The following is a 21,582-nucleotide window of genomic DNA, read 5'->3' as shown; positions in this document are numbered from 1 at the left end:
ACACACACACACACACACACACACACACACACACACACACACACACACACACAAATAAAGAGAGAGTCAGAAAGAGGGAAGGGGTTAGGAAAGAGAGAGAATTTCTGTCTGAGTTTGTACACAGCAAGGAATCTATTAAGCCAGTGAACAATTAGACAGTAAAGACTACCTCATGGAGGTGGTGAACCAAACAAGCAAAATGAAAGTAGTTCAGAAAGCTTCCACTTTTCCAAGACCACAGGCCAGGATCAAGGGAGTACATGGGGGGGGGGGGGGGCAAAGGAAAGGCCCTGAAAAACCAACCCTGAGCTGAGCTGGTTGCTCAGAGCCTGTCTGAAAAGGTCTCAAGGCCATAAGCATTCTTGTTTAACTTTCCTCTTGCTTCCCTTTCAGGACCTTATCAGATGTAAGTAATTGTTTTTGTTCAGGGAGCAGCCAGTTGAACGAGTTTGGCTCTCTGGGGAGTAGGTGCTAGGAACACAATCTCTCTACACAGTACAAATGGAAAAAAAAAAAAAAAGTCATTCAGCTCTGACTGTGAGCTCTGCCCAAAAGCCAAACTACACGCCCAGTAGCACACAAGGAAGTAACCTGAAGTTGTTGTGCACAGACCCCATGCTGAACTGGCTATGGCCAAACACAACTTCTCTCAGTGACCCAAATCCACTACCCTTCTTCTGCTACCTTTCCGTGTACGGAACGTCCACTTTAAGATACCATATGACCTTCACTTAGACTTCCTAAGCCAAGTTCTCAACCTGGCTTCTCCTTGTCTCTGGAAGTTTCAGGAAACTAGGATTATTCATACCGAGCAAGGCAATGAAACTGCCACTAAAGTGAGAAGGGAAATTCATTCTGTGAAACTATTTCTAAGATATTCATACAGGCTGGGGGAATACTTGAGAGTAAAGGTATTTGCTGTGCTAGCCTGACAATCTAAGTTCAATCCCTAGGACCCACATGGTGGACGTGAGAACTTCCAAAATTTGGCCCCTGACTTCCACACAGGCACCATGACAAATGTTCGAGTGTGTATCCATATCCATGCACACAGAAACATACATACATACACACACAGAGTAAAAAAAAAAATGTTGAAAAAGAAAGAAAAAAGATAGATAATTGTACAATAACTTCCAATGGTTACAGTTTGCCAAAAGGCATGTGGCACATAACAAAAAAATCCATAATTTTTAAAAAAAATTGCACACCAGGCATACTTACTAGGCATACCCAGATAGCCATAATTACAAAGAAACCTTGACACACAGAACCTTATCTCCCTCCAAGTTTATATATCAGAAGATACTCACATTTGCTTGTCACGGCAAGAGAATTTGCTATAACAGTTTCTGCCTGAAATTCGTAAGTGATTAGCAAATGGTTTTGTCTATTGGTCTGTATCACACTGAGAAAGGGCGTGCTTTGGTGTCCAATCCCCTGGGATGGTTCTTCTCAAAGCTTAATCTGTCTCTTCTATAAGAATCCTATAGCCAACATTTATACTTACAAAATATAATAATATAATATAATACTTATAAAATATAAAATATAATAGATATTTCTAACAACACTATATTAATATTTAGAGAATTTTCTTATCTTGTTAAAAAAATTTGTAGCATGGCTACAACTTTTCTTATATGTACTGCAAATAGTTGAGAATGTAAAATACTAGCCAGCTACCACAGATAACAAAACACATGCGTTGGAATCAAGGAACTCTGCAGCTGTGCAGTTCTTTATTCTGCTCCTCATTTGACAGTTGCAAACTATGTTTGTATATAGCTTGCCTACAGTTTGCATGTGTCTGTACCTGCCAAATCTCTCCAGGCAGACTTCTACCTGAAACAAGAATTGCCTCACCAGTGGGTTGGTATTCCTTGATTTTTCTCCTCTCAGCTACTTACTCCAGTGTGTTGATTTTTCTACAAAGGTTTAATCCCCCCACTTGAATTGAGAATCCATCATACAGTGACAAACGAGACAGAATATAAAGAAAATGAGAAGGAAAGGTGACTGGAGGCCCTAATTAGCTGCAAGACAATAGTCTGGAGACTATAGAAGTTAGTGGTAATCAGAATTTAAATCTCAATACTGACTCTCAAACTTCTACATGGATTCACAACACAATCACAAACCACAGGGCGTAGGTAGGTGAGGGGTCCCTAGCCCTGCTCTTCTCTAGAATCAAGATTAGAATTATTCTAACATCCTCCCTATTCCACTTTCTCAGAGAACCGTGACCTAAAATGAATTTGGGATCCCAAGAAAAAGCCTGCTTGAGTAGAAATGTTTTCATACAAAGCATGCTAGTATCTTTTCCAATGCTTGAAGACCTGCAATGCAAGGCAGAGGAGAGGAGGCTTGGATCAAAATCCGCTGCCTCTAGACAGTTGACCTTGGAAAGCAGGAACCAGCTTTTCAGGCAGATTATCTGCAAGAATCTAGATAAGCTCACAGACTGCCAGAGCTCACACACAGAGTGACAATTCACAGACATCACCAACAGCCTTTGGAGCTCAGAGAGTGACAACTCACAGGCATCACCAACAGCACCAGAGCTCACAAAGAGCGACAATGATGCACACATCTGATCTCCTACGAGGCATTTTATACATTCAACACAACTGAGTCTTGCCAGATTTTCATTCTCTCTTGTTTTCGTCCACAGTTCCATGAACTACCATCTACTGCTCTGAACTCTTAAACGGTCAGAAATAATGTGCCTGAGATCTTTTCTCACTTGTCCACTCTTTAATAGCTAACAGTTTCCTCAGCTTTCTACCTGTACAAAAGAGCTCTCCAAAGAAGGAAGAGAGAACAGCACACAACCGCCGCCGCTGTGGCTTCTTTTCCCCTTTAGACCAGCACACCTGATGACCTGCAGTGGCTGCTGAAGCCTCCCGCTCAAGGCTTTCCTCACACAGTGTACTTCATTACATCGTCCTGTCAAAGCTTAGTCTCCCTGTTTGATTGGTCCTCCTGGCCTTTGCCTTCCAAGCAGGTGCTTCTAGATCTTTAAAAATCTCCTCACAGCTGGTTGTGACGGCGTTCACTTGTGGTCCCAGAAATCAGGAGGCAGAGGCAGAAGCAGAGGCAAGTGGATCTGTGTGAGTTTGAGACCAGGCCAGCTTGTTCTATATAGTGAGTTCCAGAACAGCCAGGGCTCCATACTGAGTCCTTGTCTCAAAACACATACACACACACACACACACACACACACACACACACACACACACATCTCCTTACAGTTTCCTTCATAAACAAAGAGAACTTTTTATTTCTGGCCACTCATCTGTTCTCTGTCTCTGATAGAAAGGTTCGAGCAAAGGTTAAGAAGAGAAACCTGAGGACCATGCCTGTGTACACAGAGGGCATACACCACACCCTCCCTCTCCTCTCCTCTTTCTTTCCTCCCTGCCTCCTCTTTCTCTCTCAGCCTCTCAGGCCTAGCCAACAATCAGGAAGTCCACTAAGCTGCCTTTTTCTCAGTTCAGTGGCCCGGGAAAGATTCTGTAAACAGAACACAATCACAGGAAACAACAATAAATATCAGGTCAGATTAAAAGTGTGTCCTCGGGGACACTTTAATACCTCCTTCTGCAGAGTTGGGGGCTGAGGCGGAGTGTGTCCCCCTCCTGAGAGTGGGTCACTAGCGTCTCTGAGCTAGTACCGATGACAAGCTGAGAGGTGGAGTCAGTAGTGACTCCACTCTGGTAACAGAGGTTTGCAGTTTGAGCTCTGGTTTGGTAGGTGACTCCTGCAGCCCCCAGAACACAACAGCATCTGACCTTGAGGGTCCTCTTCTTCCTCCTCCCAGGAATTAGGAAACCTTAGCCTCTTTCTCTCCTGTGAGCAGTGGAGAAACCACAGCAGGAAAAGAATCAATGATGAAAGGGTCGAGCTCAGGTGAAGCAGGTTATCCGTCCTTGCTTCTTCCTTCTGACCAGGTGATTCTTTCTAACAGAAATGGAACAAAAATAATGTTACTTTGATAGGCACTGAATAGTAGGTAAGAAGGAAGAATGAACATGAGCAACCAATTGTTTCACAATGGGCTCTAGGGTTACAATATTGACAGTAAAAATAAACACTGAAGATGTTGAGGAGGTTGAACCAGCAGCACGCAAGAGCCGTAGGAGGGTGAGGAAAGACAAACAAGAGACAAATCGTACAGGAATCGTACAGGATTATTAGTCAGATCTGACGTTTTGACTTGACATGTCCATCTGAGCTGAAGACGAATCTTCAGGAACTTAGTTTTTGAGTTTTATTTTGTTTTTGCAAGAAAAATATAGAGGCCAGAAGAGGGAATCAGATCCTTTGGAATTGGAGTTACAGATGATTGTGTGTGCAAGGAATTGAACCCGGACTCTCTGGAAGAGCAGCCGCTTCACTTAATTTTGTGCCATCTCTCCAGCCCTAGGAGGTGTTCAGTGATACAAAAAGTCTTAGAAGTAGGACAGAAGGATAGCAAAAAAACTGGAAAAAAAAAAGAGGAAGAAAAGAGGGATTTGTACACCATGGAAGGTCAAGGGAGTAAACTGCACCCAAATAGGAAATGTACACAGACCTTAAGAAGGAGCAAGGAGGGAAGCAGAAGAATGAGGAGCAGTTGTGGAGGCTTGAAGGAAGAGGGGAGTCCGCAACAGCATGGAAGACAACTGGACAGCAGGGAAGGATCAAAAGCCCAAAGCAAGTGACACAGATCAAAGGGAAGTGAGCACGGAATAGTGCAGCTGGGCCAGAGTGAGTGTTCCCAGGAACACATGTGTGTAAGAATGTGAGAGAGCTGTGTCCAGGCATCTCTCCAAGGCACTTGAGAGATTAGGAACGAGAGGGCTGGTGAGAACGAGGCTGATTTGTGGACACTCAGGGCTCCAGCAGGACTGTGGTCCTCACACCTGCCTGCACCATTGCACCTCACAGGAGTATTATCCCTGCTGCTCATTCCCCACTGCTCCCGGTGATGAGAATGATAAAGAGTACTAGGTAATGATTCCACATAGCACCATTCACTAGTGGGAAAGTGTCCCAGAAGATGCTGACAAACGGCAGAGATTGAAACTTCTAAAGTTTAGGAAATGGATCGCTTATTTGATCAAAAATAATTTACATCATTACTCCATTGATAATGAAATAAATTTTAGTCGGGGAAAAAAGTAATAATCTTTCTGAGAAGCACAAATTCACGTTATAGGTTAGGTAAGATTAGTGATTACTTCATAAACTTCAAAGATGGAATATTTTTCCATAGGAAAAAATCACAATGAAAAAGCAATGATTTTATGACAATAAGAAAACTGATATGCTGATAAATAAATAGCTAAGACTGGACGGAGGCAAGTTAACTATGTTTAAATGGTTAACAAATTTAGACAAAAATGAATTTTATATGAATTAGTAGTTTTATTTTTATTTTTTAATCTTTGAGACAGGGCCTCACTATGAAGCCATAGCTGACCTAAAACTCATGATGTAAACCATACTTGTCCCAAACTCACAGAGATTCACCTGCTTCTGCCTCCTGAGTGCCTTGATTAAAGGTATGCACTACCATGCCCATCTTAATTAGTAGTTTTTGAAAATATATTTAAGCACACGTCTATAATCACAGAACTTGGGAGGCCGAGGCAAAAGGATCTCTGTGTGTTTAGGGCTAGCCCAGTCTACATAGTGAGACTCTTTCTCAAAAGATATTTTTTGAAATATGATCAGATATAAATTTTTATGTACTTATTTCAATGAGGCATCAAAATTGCTCTCCTGACCTACAGTCAGGGTGGAGTCCTGAAATATAGTGAGTTCTTCCTGGTGCTTGTTAAGGCCATTATCTGACCCAGTCTGGGAGACCGCCAAGTTGAAGTTCACAGAACACAGTTAATGTATTATCGCTTTCCAAAAGCAGAAAGAACTCAGGACAAGAATCAGATTCCTGGGGTGGACTTATCTCAACCCAGTGAAAGGGACATTTCCTAATCTATGAAGCTGAACTCATTCTTCATGCTCAGTTCAGAGAATCTACTAGAAAGTCAGTGAGCATGTGAGGGTCACAGTGTAAGTGGTGGCAAGTGGCTGTTCTAGCAAGAGTTCAGAATTCTTCCCAATAACCACAAGGGAATTTTTTTTTTTTTTTTTTTTTGGTTTTTCAAGACAGGGTTTCCCTGTAGCTTTAGAACCTGTCTTGGAACTAGCTTTTGTAGACCAGTCTGGCCTCAAACTCACAGAGATCTGCCTGCCTCTGACTCCTGAGTACTAGGATTAAAGGCACATACCACCACTGTCCAGTTTATGAGGGGATTCTCATATATTGTATTTGTGTATGTATGTGTGTGCTTCTCGAAATAGAAGCCAGAGCCACATTCATTCTAAGAAAGCATTGTGCCTCCAAGCTGTAGGCAGAGCCTTAAAATAAACACTGTTATTAAAGCACTATCAAGGAGTCTGGGGAGGTAGCTCAGGAAGCAGAGTGCATATGTGAGGCCCAATATTCAATCCCAATGCCAAATAAATTGGGCATAGTGGCACTATTTGTAATCCCAGGATTTTGGAGACAGATGCAGGAGAATCAGAAGTTCAGGGTCAACCTCAGCTAGATATCTGACTGATTGATTGATTAATTAATTAATAAGGGCTGGCAGGTTACCTCAGCAGATATGGGTGCTTCCCACCAAGCTGAACTGGCTTCAGTTGCAGAGCCCACACGGAGAAAAGAGAGAATATACACCTTCAAGTTGTTCTCTGACCTTTATGTTCATGCTCTGCATGATCACTGCCTCCGCATAAATAAATAAATAAATAAATAAATAAATAAATAAATGTAAACAATTTTTAAATAAATAAGTAAGCTGGGGCAGTTAGCATCTGCAGGTCCTTCAGTGCACATAAATCATAATGTCATTCATTTACAGACAACTTACTGAGTCAAGAAATTTTTTTCTCTAATTGCTCCTCAAAGGAGTCATTGTGTTTCTGAATGTCACAGAACCTGAAGTTCTTCAGTGACTGCATCAGCTTCACTACCATGCTCTCAAGGAAATAAGATCCCCTTCAAAGCACAGACATAAACACAGATCCAGTGCCTTCTTCTCTTAACATGGTGAAAGACTTCTGAAATGTTAGGAAAGAACACTTGGGCAATAACCTAATGAGCAGAAGTGCAAGGTGGTGTGTGCACAGGTGTGGATGTGTAGGGATGTGCTAATAATTCTGTTACATCTGGATTTTACCTGAACAACCATACAGTAGCCCAGTTGCCAGGCCACCATCTCTTGTCTGTGCTGTTGAACCTGTGCACATTATTGCCCCTGCCCCCTTTTCTCATAGGCATTTATAGTTGCATATTAAAAGCAGATTTGTCTTGCTTATCCATAAAGCACACTTTGGCCTCAGCTCACTTTCAATTTGTGGGTCAAATCTCAGAAGTATATTAAATAAATCCTGTTTCTGAAATCAAACATACTTGTTTTTAGTGCTCAGTAGCTGTATACTTGGCTTTTCTCATTTTCTTACTAGATTTGTGATGTTATCTGAGTGTAAGAATTAAGAGACATCACATGCAAAATATTTAGCATAACACTTAGCATGTGTTAACTATCTACTTCCACTGTTTATATCTCTCTTTCTTAAGCAACGCAGAGAAAATTCACTAGGTTCTAATTCACTAGAGAAGATTTTGTATTGGCAGCTGGCCATCATTCTAGTATCACATATATCTACTTCCTTAATTCCTGCTTGCCAGTATTGTTCTACATAAATTTGGGCAAGTGTCATCCCTTCTCGGCATTTTAATTCCTAATCTATAAAGTAGTAAATCATAATACTAAATCTTAATCTTTAAAATTATAAATCACATAATCATAGACATTCTGATGGGGACAAATATGATAAGTCACATGGAAGTGCACATCTGGAGTCAGAGCACAGGAGGCTAAGGATGAAGGAGGGCCAGACTGGGCTACAGAGTGAGACCCAATCTCAAAACAATAGATAAAAGATTAAAGTGCTTTAAAATTTCAAGACCAAAGTATTTCAAAGTTCCAAGACAGGATTATCAAATACTTTTCACGCCTCTCCACCCACACACATGTATTGCCCCCTCTTCTAAGGCGCCCAGCCGTCAAGAGTTCAAGCGTAGTAGTAAATGATTTGAATATCTACTCAACAGTGGCTCTGGTTATTTTAGAAGCCAAGCTGATTCTGCATGTGACCGCATCATTTATTGGCTGCATGTTTTCTTATATCTATTTTATAACTGTTATACAGAGAGATGATGCCTGACTTATCTTGGGAGATAATCTACAATCAAATGAATTTTCAGGACTGCTTTATATATGTACCAGTGTGGTCTCCGGAATGATAGAGCTCTTCAACAGCCCAGTGAAGCTTTGTGATCTAGAGCAACGGCAGTTACAACCAGCACACTGTCAGTATTTGTCCATATCTTAGGCAGGGAGAAATGTCTGCACACAGAAAAGCATGGATAGATGTAAAACCAGAAGGAAGATGGATACCTGCACTTGTCTCTGTGTTATTAAGGAGAAGAAGAACCTGACAGTCTTTCCAATAGTTCTGTTTGTTGTGTGATCACATAGACTGACTCCTACAGAAAATTCAAGTCATGTAGGTACAGCCAGCCATCCAAACTACAGAGAGTACTGACAAGTAAAGCGAGTCATGAGAGACACCAGGCACCCTCACGGGGTCCTAATCTGTCCTGGAAATAAAAATGTGGCAGCAATGTTAATTTTTTAAAGTTGGGATTGACTTTGACATTGACCTTTGCCAAATAAAAGTCTAACAAAGGCCTCACTTGAGGTGTGGGGGAGTAAGAGCTGGAGAGATGGCTCAGTAGTTGAGAGCTCATACTGCTCTTGCAGAGGACCCTAGTTCTGTTTCTAACACTCATGCTAGGCAGCTTACAACCGCCTATGACTCTAGCTCCATGGGATGGAACTTCTTCTACTGGACTCCATGGGCACCTGCACTCACATGTACATACACACACACAAGATAACAATGGTGACAAGCTTCCTGCCTGTCTTCTTGGGGAGAGCTCCTCAGAAGTATCTGACTGGTGATTATTTGCATTGAGCACCACACTCACGAGGTGTTGCTCACCATCCCTTCCCATGTCTTCGAAGCTTCACATAACCCAGGTACAGATGAGAAAAGTATCTCACACCTGTGATGCCAGCATTTGAAGGCTGAGGCAGGAGGATTGCCAAGGTTTCAGGTCTGTCTTTGCTCTGTAGCCAGCCTAGACTACAGAGTGAGACTCTGTCTCAAAACAAAAACAAAAACTAACAAAACGAAAATAAAATAAAACCCTAGATCAGGAAGCTAGCTACATTCCATGTTATACCCTACCTACTCCCCTATCAGGAGAGCAGAGTTCACATAATCAAGCTAAACAGTCAGCTTTGCTCTCTGTCTCACCCTGCCACTCCTTAAGGGACAGCCTGAGTCTACTTGATTCTATTTTCCCCCACAGTTGCCTGCTGCTGTTGACTGTGTTTACAGTGCCAAACATAGACAGTGTTCTCACAGGTTAGGTGCCCCTCTAAACACACTGCTTGGAGTGAATCATAGAATTCTCACAAATGGAGAAATAGTGGCCCGAAGTCAGTGTTATTACAATTTATCCTATACGGTATTGTCTCTTAGAAGGTTTTCTTTCTTTGCTCCTTCCTGTTTACCTTCCTCCACTCTATTCCTTCCTTTGTCTTTCTTCTCTGTTTTCCTTCTTTATTTTGCAGAGTTAGAATTATCTTTAATATTGCTCTTTTAATTTTGTATCGTAAAATTCATCATTCTCAAATTTCAAAAAGTTGCTTTTAATATATTCACAGTGTTACACAATTGTCATCATTGTGTTACTTTAAAATATGTCATTGGACTGAAGAGATGGCTCAGTGATTAAGAGTACCTATTATTCTTCCAGGGGACGTAGTTTTGATTCTCAGCACCCACATAGTGACTCACAACCATTCATAACTCAAACTTCAGGGACCTTGACATCCTATTCTGGTCTCTCCCAGCCCTAGGCACACATGGTACACAGACATATGCAGGCAAAGTACCATACACATAAAAATAATTAAATCTTTTTTAAAAATACAATACTTCCATAACCCTCCAAAATAAAACTCCCTCTTAGTAGCAGTGTTTGCCCAGTGTCCCCACCCCTAACCCAGGGCAATCACAAAACATTTTCTGTCTATGGATTATACTATGCTGGACATTCCATTTTAATTGAATAAATGTGCTAAATTTACTTTGTTTGAGTAACTAACTAGTAATTCTATGTACTTCCAACATATTTTTATCACTCAAAAGAAAGCTCCATGCTCCTCATGTCTTTCAGGACCTAGGAAAGATATAGTTTTTAAAGATCCTATTCTCTTTGGATGTAAACCTTGCTCAACCTAGATGTAGTAGGGAGGGCCTTGGACTTTCCACAGGGCGGGGTGTTTGGCACTCACTTAGGGTTGGAGGGGTAGGGGTAGGGTCTGTGGAAAGAGAGGGAGGGGACTTGGAGGAGCAGAGGGAGTGGGAATTTGGATTGGTATTTTTTAAGTTATAAAAGAAAAAAATTTAAAGATCAAACAGCACATTCTTGAAAATTTTAGGTGGCTGTGTTATAGAAACACTATGGATTTTACATGGGAAATAACTACTAAGTATATGACATCGTGTATAGAAACCAACAGTTCACAGTGTTTGTTTTGTTTATTGGTGCTTTATTGTGCATAGCCTGAAGGGAAAGATGAGATGATGCTTTTGCATTGCACACAGGACAGGCACTGTGCCGCCATTTATTTTAGAGATAACTAAAGTTGTCTAGAGTACTGCCTTTACTTCTCTCACTTTCTCAAACATTTTCCAATCTAGAATATAAACATGCTCAGAATGGGTTTTTTCTTGTGAAAGTGGAAGAAACAAACCAACAGATTAAAAGCAAATTGTCCAGAATGCATTTATGAGGTAGGCTGCATGCACAGTGGCATAAATGCAAAGCTTCCCTTACTTCACTATGCTCCAAATACAAAGTTAAAAACCTGAGATCTGCTTTTATATAAAATTGAGAATCCCCCAGCAAATATGTAAGCCTGAATTTTTTTTATTCTCCAGTCTAAGAGGCATCTTTCTCTTTAGTTCAAACTATAAAAACAAATGATCCAATCAATAAATAGGCTAATGAACTCAAGTGACGATTCTTAAAAGAAGTGTTGTGGAATATTCCTTTACACTGTGTGAAGATATGTCACTGTGGTTGATTTAATAAAAAGCTAAACAGCCAATAGCTAGACAAGATCTTCGGGGCAGAGAGAATACAGAAGAAAAAAAAGTAGAATCACCAGCAAAACACAGGGAGGATGCCAAACACGCAGGAGAAGATGTAAACGCCACAAGTTATGTGGCAACACGTGAATTAATAGAAATGAGTTAATTTAAGTTATAAGAGCTAGTTAGAAACAAACCTAAGATATCAGCTAAGCTTTCATCATTAATAATTAATCCTTGTGGTTATTTGGGCGCTGGTTGGTGGGACAAAGACTCGCTACAAAGAAGAAATACATATGGCCAATAAATGGCTATAAAGGAAATGCATGTAAAACAGGGAGCTTCCTTCTCATCCCAATCAGGATCAGGAAAACAAATGACAATAAATGTTGATGAGCATGTGGGGCAAGAAGAAATTGTGCAACTACTATGGAAACCAAAGTAGTGGTTTCTTTAAAATAAATAAATAAATAAATAAATAAATAAATAAATAAATAAATGAGCTAGAAATGCCATAATCCCATATATCCCAGCTATACTGCTTTCTATGTACACCCTACGGACTCTTATATGTAGAGGTAGTTACTCATTCACATCTGTAGCTACTTACTCTAGCCATGCAATGAGCCAGTCTAGATGCCCATCAGTACATGAACGGAAAAAGACAAGTGATACATACACACAGGCAATTTTATAGAGCACCCCACCAAAATGAGATTTTCGTGAAAATGTATGGAACTGGACATCCATATATTTAAAGCAGTAAGCCACAATCATAAGACAAGCACCACATATTGTCTCTTATATGATGAACCTATGTTAAAAATTGAAAGAGGAGGTTATGGAGCTCTTCTGTGAATGATAAAAGGAGAGGGAGAGAGAGGGATAGGATAAGCTCCTTAATGTGATAGGAAAGCAAAGGGTGATTGCCGCAGGATGAAAGGCAAAGGTTAGCAGAGTAGGCAGCATGGATTAAGCAAGAGCAGTGATGAAGGGTGTACTGCATAGTTTTTATGAATTGACATGATTTAGAATCATTTTAGGAGGGAGAAGCTCTAGATAGAGGGTCTAGAAGTTCTCCTTTTGGTCCCACATCAACTGAACAAGCCAGGCTTTGTTGACTCCCCATGGGGGGCATTACCCTTTCTGAGGAGTGGATGGGGTATGGGCTGGGAGGAGATTGCTGGGAGAGGGAGAAGGGGAGGGAGGGGGAACTATGGTTGGTATGTAAAATGAATAAAAATTTTAAAAAATGGAAGGGAGAACCTCAATTTTAAAAAGTGTCTGAGAGAGAGGGGGGGAAGAGAGAGAGAAAGAGAGAGAGACAGAGACAGAGACAGAGAGAGGATGAGAGAGAGAGAGAGAGAGAGAGAGAGAGAGAGAGAGAGAGAGAGAGAGAGAGGATGAAAATGTCCTCACCAAACTGGCCTGTGAACAAGCCTGTGGTACATTTTCTTGATTAATGATTGATATGAGAGGACTCAGATCTCTGTAGATAGTACCATCCCTGGGCTAAAGGAATGGCAGGCTATGTAAACCATGAGGATTAAGAGAGTGAGCAACACTCCTCCATGACTTCTGCTTCAGTTCCTGCTTCCAGGTTCCTGCCTTGAGTTCCTGCACCGACTCCTTTCAGTCATGGAACATGAAGTTTAAGTGTAAGCTGGAGTAAACCCTTTCTTCCCCAAGTTGCTTTTGGCATGGTGTTTATCAGAGAAGTAGCAAGCTTAACTAAGGGCTGGTGAGAAGGCTCAGCATGTAAAGGGACTTGCCACCATGCATGAAAAACTGAGTTCAATCCTCAGAAGCTACATTTAGGAAGGAGAGAATTGACACCAAAAAGCTGTCCTCTGACCTGTATCCTACACATGCATGCTGTAGCATTCTTGCCTGCACACACACACACTCCACAAAACAAACAAATTAAAGTACAATTTTAAAAAAGAAACCATAAACAAGACAGAGGGGAAATAATGAAAAGAAAGTATACATGTGTATGGAAAATGCCATAATGAAAAACATTGCTTTGTATGTAAACCTAAAAATTAATAAACTAATGCATGTGATTTCCTGAGACGACAGACGTTCTATCTTTTAGAGAATCAGTGCATGAACAAACTGACCATCAAGTCCCCTAGATAATGGCCAGAATGCTATTTCTGACAATAACTGTGGTGTGAAATGGGGCCACTGGTCACTGGACCACTGTTGTATAGACAGAAATAAAAGTACCATCTGTAGCTGTGTTGGTATTTAAACCAAGCTCACAGCCCTAAGACGATCTCAGTTCCTTGCATGACCAACAGGACATCCAAAGAATCCATGTTCCTAACTTCCATCTCCACTTTGAATTCTGCTAATCCATCCTCCAGCAGAACCCACTGCTCCCTTCACACTCAAAATAAATTTCAGAAGATTCATATTATACTGACTCTCCATTTTGCTAGGTGTTCAACTCAACTTTTTGGCAGTGCTGAGGATCAAGTCTCAGGCTTCATTTGTGTTAGGCAAGTTCTCCAACACTGAGCACCATCTTCATGCAAGCCCAGTATAGCCCATGATATTACTATTAAACCAATGACTTGTTCATGAAGATAGACAAAATACATCATCAGCAATTCTATGCCAGAGATCAAAGATCAAAGAAACTCCCTTTTGTAAGATATTTATGTTGTGCTCTCTGAATACCCATAGCCACAGCTTGTCATCAGTTATGCAGATATCATTGAGTGTTCATTGCCCGATCAATTGTAGATAGTCTAAACTCCTACTTTTACTTTCAAATTAGGTCACTTCCATTCCCTGCTCAGTACTAATCCAGAGGACTGAAAATTGCTTGTTTTCATTTCGGTCCAGGAACAATTAGTGTGATGACGAAGAATGGAAACAAATATTTGTGTTACCTACATTTCTCTCTAACAGTCTTACAGTATTGTGGCATCCTTCAAATTTTCCCTCATTCCTACCATAGAAAATCAGAACACCTCCCTGCTGTTTTAATAACAGTATATTATACTTGGAAACTATAGTTTAAGTATTAAGTTTTAAAAAGGTCAGAAGAACGTAGAGCTCTAATATGATGACATGTCACTTCTTTATCTTGACTGTATTATTAGACCACCCTGAGTTTGGATTATGGGTGAGAAAAGAGTGAAACTGAGGTCACATGGTATCAGGAAGAGTAGCCTGAGCATCCAGGAATGATGTAGACAAAGCAAGTCAACCCTAGCATCAGAGAGCCATTCTGCTAACATGCTGCAAATGTACTGAGTGCCTCTGTGTTCCATGTCATGATAGTCACATTACAACTAAAGAAGCAAGATACCTGAAACAGAGCCCTGCTATTTATTCTATAAAAAATAAATGTGTGGGGGTTTTGCATGTGTGTGAGCTTGTGCCACCATATGTGGAGACCAGTGGGTTATGTCCTTCCAGCTTTATGTGGTTTCTAGGGGTTGACTTCAGATCATCAGGCTTGTAAGGAAAATGCTGTTGCCTGCTCCATACACACACCTCTCTCTCCCTCTTTCTTTCTTTCCTTACTTATTTTTGAGACACGGAGGGTCTTACTATGTAGCATTTGATATCTGGAAGCTTAGTATGAAGACCAGGCTGGTCTTGAAACATAGAGTTCTACCTATATCTGCCTCCTGAGTGGTGGGATTCAAGGCAGGCACCACTTGGGCCTGGTTTACTTATTCATTAATCCCTTTAAGAACACATTATGAAACACAGCACATGCCTCCCAAAGGCCACAGAGTTCTAACTGGGAAACTACAAGAGCCTTCTGAAGGAATTATGTGAGAAGAGGAAGAGGAGAGTGGAAGAAAGAGTAAGGGAGGGTGATGTGAAAGCGTCGCCATGTAATCCATTATTCAGAAGAACTAGTGTGCACAAGTTACAACTAATGACAAAAAAAAATGACTCTTTGAAAACAACCCAAACCACTAGCGTCTACCCAGCAGTTGGCTGGCACTGAAGCGAAGGCTGCTGGCACTGGGTGTTACAAATCCCCACCAAATGCTCTTCCTACTTCAAGTTCCCACCACTCAGAAGCCTGATGATACTTAGTCTTTTTGCATTTAGCTGAGTTTTCTGTAGATAGGACTGAGGCAGGAGTTCCTGGGTCATGGAATTCACCACGCTCATATACTGTCACATGTCTACTACCACCATGCTTTGGGATGGGCAGGCTTCTGACTGGAGCTCCTACACACACATGGAATTTACCACTTACCAGTGTTTTCATTGCTGAGACTATAGGAATATTCTAGCACTCTGCTCTTTACCAGAATTTCATGCTGGCTCATACCAAAATGACGGCCCCTTTTGAACCTTGAAGGGAGCATATATTTAGGCCTAAAGGGAAATTCAAGGGTCAAGAGGCCAGGTAGGCCCATCCAGATTCCAACCACACTGACTGGATTTGTAGAATGTGACTATAAATCAGAAGGAAGACAGAATATCCAAGTCACATTTTTAGCATTCCCTTAGGTTTTCCAGCCCCAAATCACAGAGTACACCACTTCTGCTCCTCGTACTGACAAATCCTGCTACTGTACCTCCTAGCCAATGAAAAGCAACATTAAGCTCATGGCCAAGATCAACAAAGATTCACTGAGCACTTAGGTGAATATCAGCAGAAGGCAAAACAGTGCAATCTGACTTAGGGAGGCTGATTCTAAGCCCATGTGTGCTTGTGTGCATATGTGTGGTGTGTGTGTGTGTGTGTGTGTGTGTGTGTGTGTGTGTATGTTTGTCTGGTGTGTGTGTGGTGTTTATGGTGTACATGTGGTGTATGTGTGTGGTATGTGTGTGGTGTGTGTGTATGTGTGGTATGTAAGTAGTCGTATGTATATGTGTGTGGTGTGTATGTGGTATGTGTGTGGTGTGTGTGATGTATGTGTATGGAATTGTGTGGTGTGTGTGTATGTGTGTGTGTGGTATGTGTGTGGTGTGTGTGTGTATGTGTGTGTGGTATGAGTGTGGTGTGTGTGTATGTGTGTGTATGGTATGTGTGTGGTGGGTATGTGTATGTGTGTATGTGGTATCTGCACTTATGTGGATATGTACATGTACATGTAGTGGTCAGCCAGCATCTTCCTTTATTACTCTCACCTAGGAAACACACATCTGACAGTGTTCTTGATGCTGTTTCCAGAGAAATTTATCTGAGGAGAGAAGACCTACCCTAAATGTGAGAAGCACAGTCTTATATATTAAATCCCAGACTGAATACAAAGGAGAAAGCTAAGCCAAGAGTCATAGTGCCACCTGTAATTCCAGCATCAAGGATTTGAAGGCCTACCTCCGCTGCACAGTGAGTTCAAAGCCAGCCTGAGCTACATGAGACAGAGTGGGGACATTGTCTATTTTTTTTTGTTCCTGCTGCATGAAGGAGAACTTTAGTGAAAACCCTTTCCCGTTCTGCCACCAGAGCCACAAGTTGCTCCCACTGCCACGTCGTACCCCACCTTTATAGACTGCATCCTCAAATCATAAACCTAACAAATTCTTCATCCCTTAATTTGCCTCTTGTTGAGTATGTAGTCACAGCATGTAACTTAATTGGTGCAAAGAGAGCAAACTATCCAAGGCAGAGGAGGCCATCTGCCTTGAGATGGGTAAATATAGACCCAGGAAAGAGGCTAGAAGAGAAGGGACATACGGAAGACCCTCATTTCCTCAACTTCCCTTCATTATCTAAAAGTAGCTGTCCCCAACTATGCACTAACCTATCATCTCATTTTTCTGGGTAGAAATTTCAAAGAAATGTTTAGAAGTTTGAAAATAAAAGGTTCCAGTCTTTGAACATGGAAATATTCCCTAGCCATTTTCCCATCTATAGCCACCTTTCATGTCCCAGAAGAAAAAGGATGACAAAACAATCAGACAGAGAGCTAAGTGCTTTGTTCTTCAGCCTCTGATAAAAGGGTAGCACTTAAAATAAATCTCACAGTCAAGCACGGCGGCTCACATTTGAATTCTAGCACTTGAGAAATGGAGGTGGAGAAGAACCAGAAGTTCAAGGTCATCGTTAGCTACCCAGTGAGTGAGAACAGTCAGAGACATGAGAACATGAGACGCCCTATTTCAAAAAGAAGCAACAACCGAAAGCCAGTAATAACATGTACAAATCTCAACAACAAAAGTAATAACAGCACTAATAATAATAAACAAAATAAAATAATTTCTGGGCCTGGACTCATCTCACTCTGTCTATAACTGGAGACTTTACCTTCAGGGGAATTGATGTCTTCTCTCATTTTCTCTCCTTGGAAACTGTGTCCAAGACATGATCTAACAAATAGAGGGCATTCAGCATCCACACCCCTTATCCCATACATAATGTTGAGTTTCCTGTTATTTCCTGTTCCTTCCTTCAGACAGCCATTTACTCCAGGGCATCACAGTCCACCTCCTGCCTCAGCACAGACAAATATCAACACAAGGAGCATGTGGGGACCCAGACCAGTTAACCCTGGACTGCTGAGGACAGAACTGAAGCGACTGGATAGAAGAAAGGATGGAACTGCTGTGAACACAAAGATGTAGGAACTGTGGTAAGTAATCCTTTTTTTGCTGCAATGCCCTAGAACAAAGGATTCCTGAATAAGTAACTAAATTGGTCTATAAAAGTATCACTGGGTTAATTAGCATTTTAAAGTCCAGTTTCTTGAGTTCTTTATATATTTTGGAGATCAGACCTTTGTCTGTTGCATGAACTGGCTTTGTGAGAGCCTAGCCTGTTTGGATGCTCACCTTCCTGGACCTGGATGGAGGAGGGAGGACCTTGGACTTCCCACAGGGCAGGGAATCCGGACTGCTCTTCAGACTTGAGAGGGAGGGGGAATGGAGTGGGGGGAGGGGGAGAGGAGTGGGGAGAGGGGGAGAGGAGTGGGGGGGAAGGGGAGAGGAGTGGGGGAGGGGAAGGGAAATGGGAGGCGGGGAAGAGGCGGAAATTTTTTCAACAAAAAAATAAATAAATAAAAAAGTATCACTGGGTCTGCAAGTAACTTTTATAAGAAAATAACTGACAGAAGTAGATCAAGAATATAGACTCAAACTTTATTGACAACCATAAAAGGACTGTGGTGTTTTTTTAGTTTGTTTTATTTCGTGTGTGTGTGTGTGTGTGTGTGTGTGTGAATGCATACACGTACATGCCACAGCTCATTGTGTAAAGATCAGAGGACAACAATATTTGGGACTTTATTTTTTTCCCTCCACTTTTACATAGGTTTGAGGTTCATCTCAAGTTGTCAGACTGTGTGACAAGTATCTTACCTACTGAGCTATTTCATCATCTCAAGAAGTTTTTTTAAAACAGTATTATACAGAGAGCAACATGGTACCCAGTTGTTGCCCAGAGAGCACATGTCTCTTCATTCTATCTTTAGGCAAGCTGATGTTTTTCTCCACAAAAAAAGTTTTAAGCTTCCTTGGTATCCATAACAAGGAGAACACCAATCTCTAAGTAGAAAGTGAGTGCTGGCAGTTACTCTGGAAACTGAAGTGGTAAAATAGAAAGTTCAAGACATGCCTGGCCTACAGAGTCAGTTCAAGACCAGGTTGGACAAGCAAAACTCCATTGAAAAGCAGAAAATAAAGAGAGGGCTAAGATGGGGCTGGAGAGATGGCTCAGTGGTTAAGAGTATGTACTACTCTTGGAGAGGACCCATGTTCAGTCCCCAGCACCCGACTCTAGTGGCTCACAGCTGCCTGTAACTCCATCTTTGGAGGGTCCCGTGCCTCTTGGCTGTGCTCCTGGGCACAAACCCACATTATGGTATATATGCTCCTGTATGTAGCTGCATTATGTTTGTTTCTGTGTGTCTGTATATTAGTTATATACACAAACACATAGACTCAATCAAACTGTAAGAATTATAAAACAAAATTGATTTAAAAAAACTCTGAGGATATAGTGACAATATCCTGAGTTCAATCCCCAGTAATGAGAAAAAAAAAAAAAAAAGAAAAAGAAAGAAAAGTAAGGATGTGAATGAGGGGAGGGGATGACAATAAATTCAAAGATCAATACAGGACTAAATAAAAATGCTTTCTTCTTCCCACAACGCACATGCCTTAAATCCCTGGAACCTATAGGTTGCTGTTATTAGTGTTAAAGAGCAAATGAGAGTTAACATGGCAGATGGAATCAATCAACTAACTTTGAAAGAGTTTCCTCCAAATAACTGAGTGAGTCCAGTGTTTCACAAAGATCCTTAAGTGGTCAAAAGAAGGGCAAAGAGTCAGTGTGGAAGACTGAAGAAATTAAACCCAGGCAGTGTGGTCTTTGAAGAGGGACAAAGGGGCATGAACTCGGGAATGTGCTCAAAACTCCAGAAACAAGCAAGATGGGAACTGAATTTCCTTTAGAGCCTCAAGAGAGAAGGTCTACCTATGATTGACTTCAGACCCACAGAACCCAAAGGCATGACTGTGTGCTTTAGGCCACCAGTTGTGTTTTTCTTTGTGTGTGTGTGTGTGTGTGTGTGTGTGTGTGTGTGTGCATGAATGCAGACGTGCAAGCGTGTGTGTGTAAAGTTATTGGTTATTGCTAAAACAAACAAACCATGTAACTTCTGAGCACATTGTTGTTTAGACCATAGCAAGAGGTGGGAAAAGTGGGGAGAAGAGCCGGGCGATGGTGGCGCACGCCTTTAATCCTAGCACTCGGGAGGCAGAGGCAGGCGGATCTCTGTGAGTTCGAGACCAGCCTGGTCTACAAGAGCTAGTTCCAGGACAGGCTCCAAAGCCACAGAGAAACCCCGTCTCGAAAAAAAAAAAAAAAAAAAAAAAAAAAAAAAAAAAAAAAGTGGGGAGAAGCATCAACAGGAGACAGCTGAGCCTTTCCTAAGATGTCCTGACTGTCTTTCAGTACGCTCATATGTACTTGTAATCTGAGCACATATATCAGGACTAAACTGTTGTCATGGGATGAGTTGTGACCCACTCCATTCACATGTTGACACTGTAGAACTTCCTATCCCAAAATTTGATGTTATTTAGGGATAGGAACTATTAAAAGATAAGTGGGATTGGCCTTAGTCTAATATGACTGATGTGCCTATAAAATGAAGGTGCAAAGGCAGACAAATGCAGGAGTAGGGGGCATCATAATATGAAGACAGTCACCTACCAACCCCAGAGAGAGCCCCCAAAATATCCTTCCCACAGAGCTCAGAAGCAACACTCCTACAGACATGGACCTTGCACGCACTTGTACTTCTACAGCTTTGGCCAATAATGAAGGCATGGGGAAAAGGTTATCATTTGCAAAGGAACAATACTTCATGACATCTCAGTGAAAGGATTAGTCTTTAGGTGTCTGTGAGTGGAGATGCTGATGGAGGCAGAACAGTAAACCAGGCAGTTAGCAAAGTCCAGTGTCCAACCAGGTTCATGGCAGTGGATCAGCAGCTCCCTTCTTTTCCCCACATCCACTGGTGGCTCGTACTGAGTAGTAGGGGAAAGACATGGTTTCACGTACAGAAGAAACTCCCACGGGGAAAAGACTCGTTACAGAAGGAAGTAGCACAAATGAGAGAGAGAGAGAGAGAGAGAGAGAGAGAGAGAGAGAGAGAGAGAGAGAGAGAGAAAAGAGACAAGATGGTAATGAGATTGAGGGACTGATAGGAGGAAAAAGAAAGAAAAAAAAAAAGAAAGATGATAGTTAAGGAGGAAACAGGTTTGGCCCGACAAAGGATAGCACGTAATTTCGAAACACGAGAAAATACAAGTATTATTTCATTCAACAAATATTATCTCACAGTCTTGTGCACTAACTGTAACGGCGGTGCCTAACTCCGAGGCTGAGCGTGCTGATCCCAAGGAAGTGATCTGAGGGGACTATAGACCCTCCTATAAATAATTCCGGAACCCTCACTTTTCCTAAACCCTCTAGGTCCAGGCTGTCCCCTGAAAATTTCATCTTATTGCTCTCTTTGCCAAAACGAAAGTTTTCGTGTCATAAAAAGCCAGAAGTCAAAAGTCACAAAACACCTGCTCCAAAGAAATACAGATCAACGCACCTTGGTTTTCAGCCAGCCAGCAGCCTGGCCATTCTACCACCAGCTCCCTCTCCTTCCCTTTCTTCTCTCCAAACCCACCCCAGATGCAACCCGTGTGCCTCTCCCTCCCTCTGACCCCCCAGCTGCTACCTTGTCCCTTCTCTGTTGACTCCGGTTTCAGATGGAGCTGGCCAGTCAGGGCACTGGAAGGGAAAGGTGAGGCACAGCAAGGTGTGTCAGCCTCAAGGAAAGGCTTTCCAGTCTCAACTTCCCCCAG

This window comes from Microtus ochrogaster, unplaced genomic scaffold (genome assembly GCF_000317375.1).
Source record: "Microtus ochrogaster isolate Prairie Vole_2 unplaced genomic scaffold, MicOch1.0 UNK46, whole genome shotgun sequence".
Classification (NCBI taxonomy): domain Eukaryota; kingdom Metazoa; phylum Chordata; class Mammalia; order Rodentia; family Cricetidae; genus Microtus; species Microtus ochrogaster.
Note: the sequence above shows the minus strand (reverse complement) of the source record.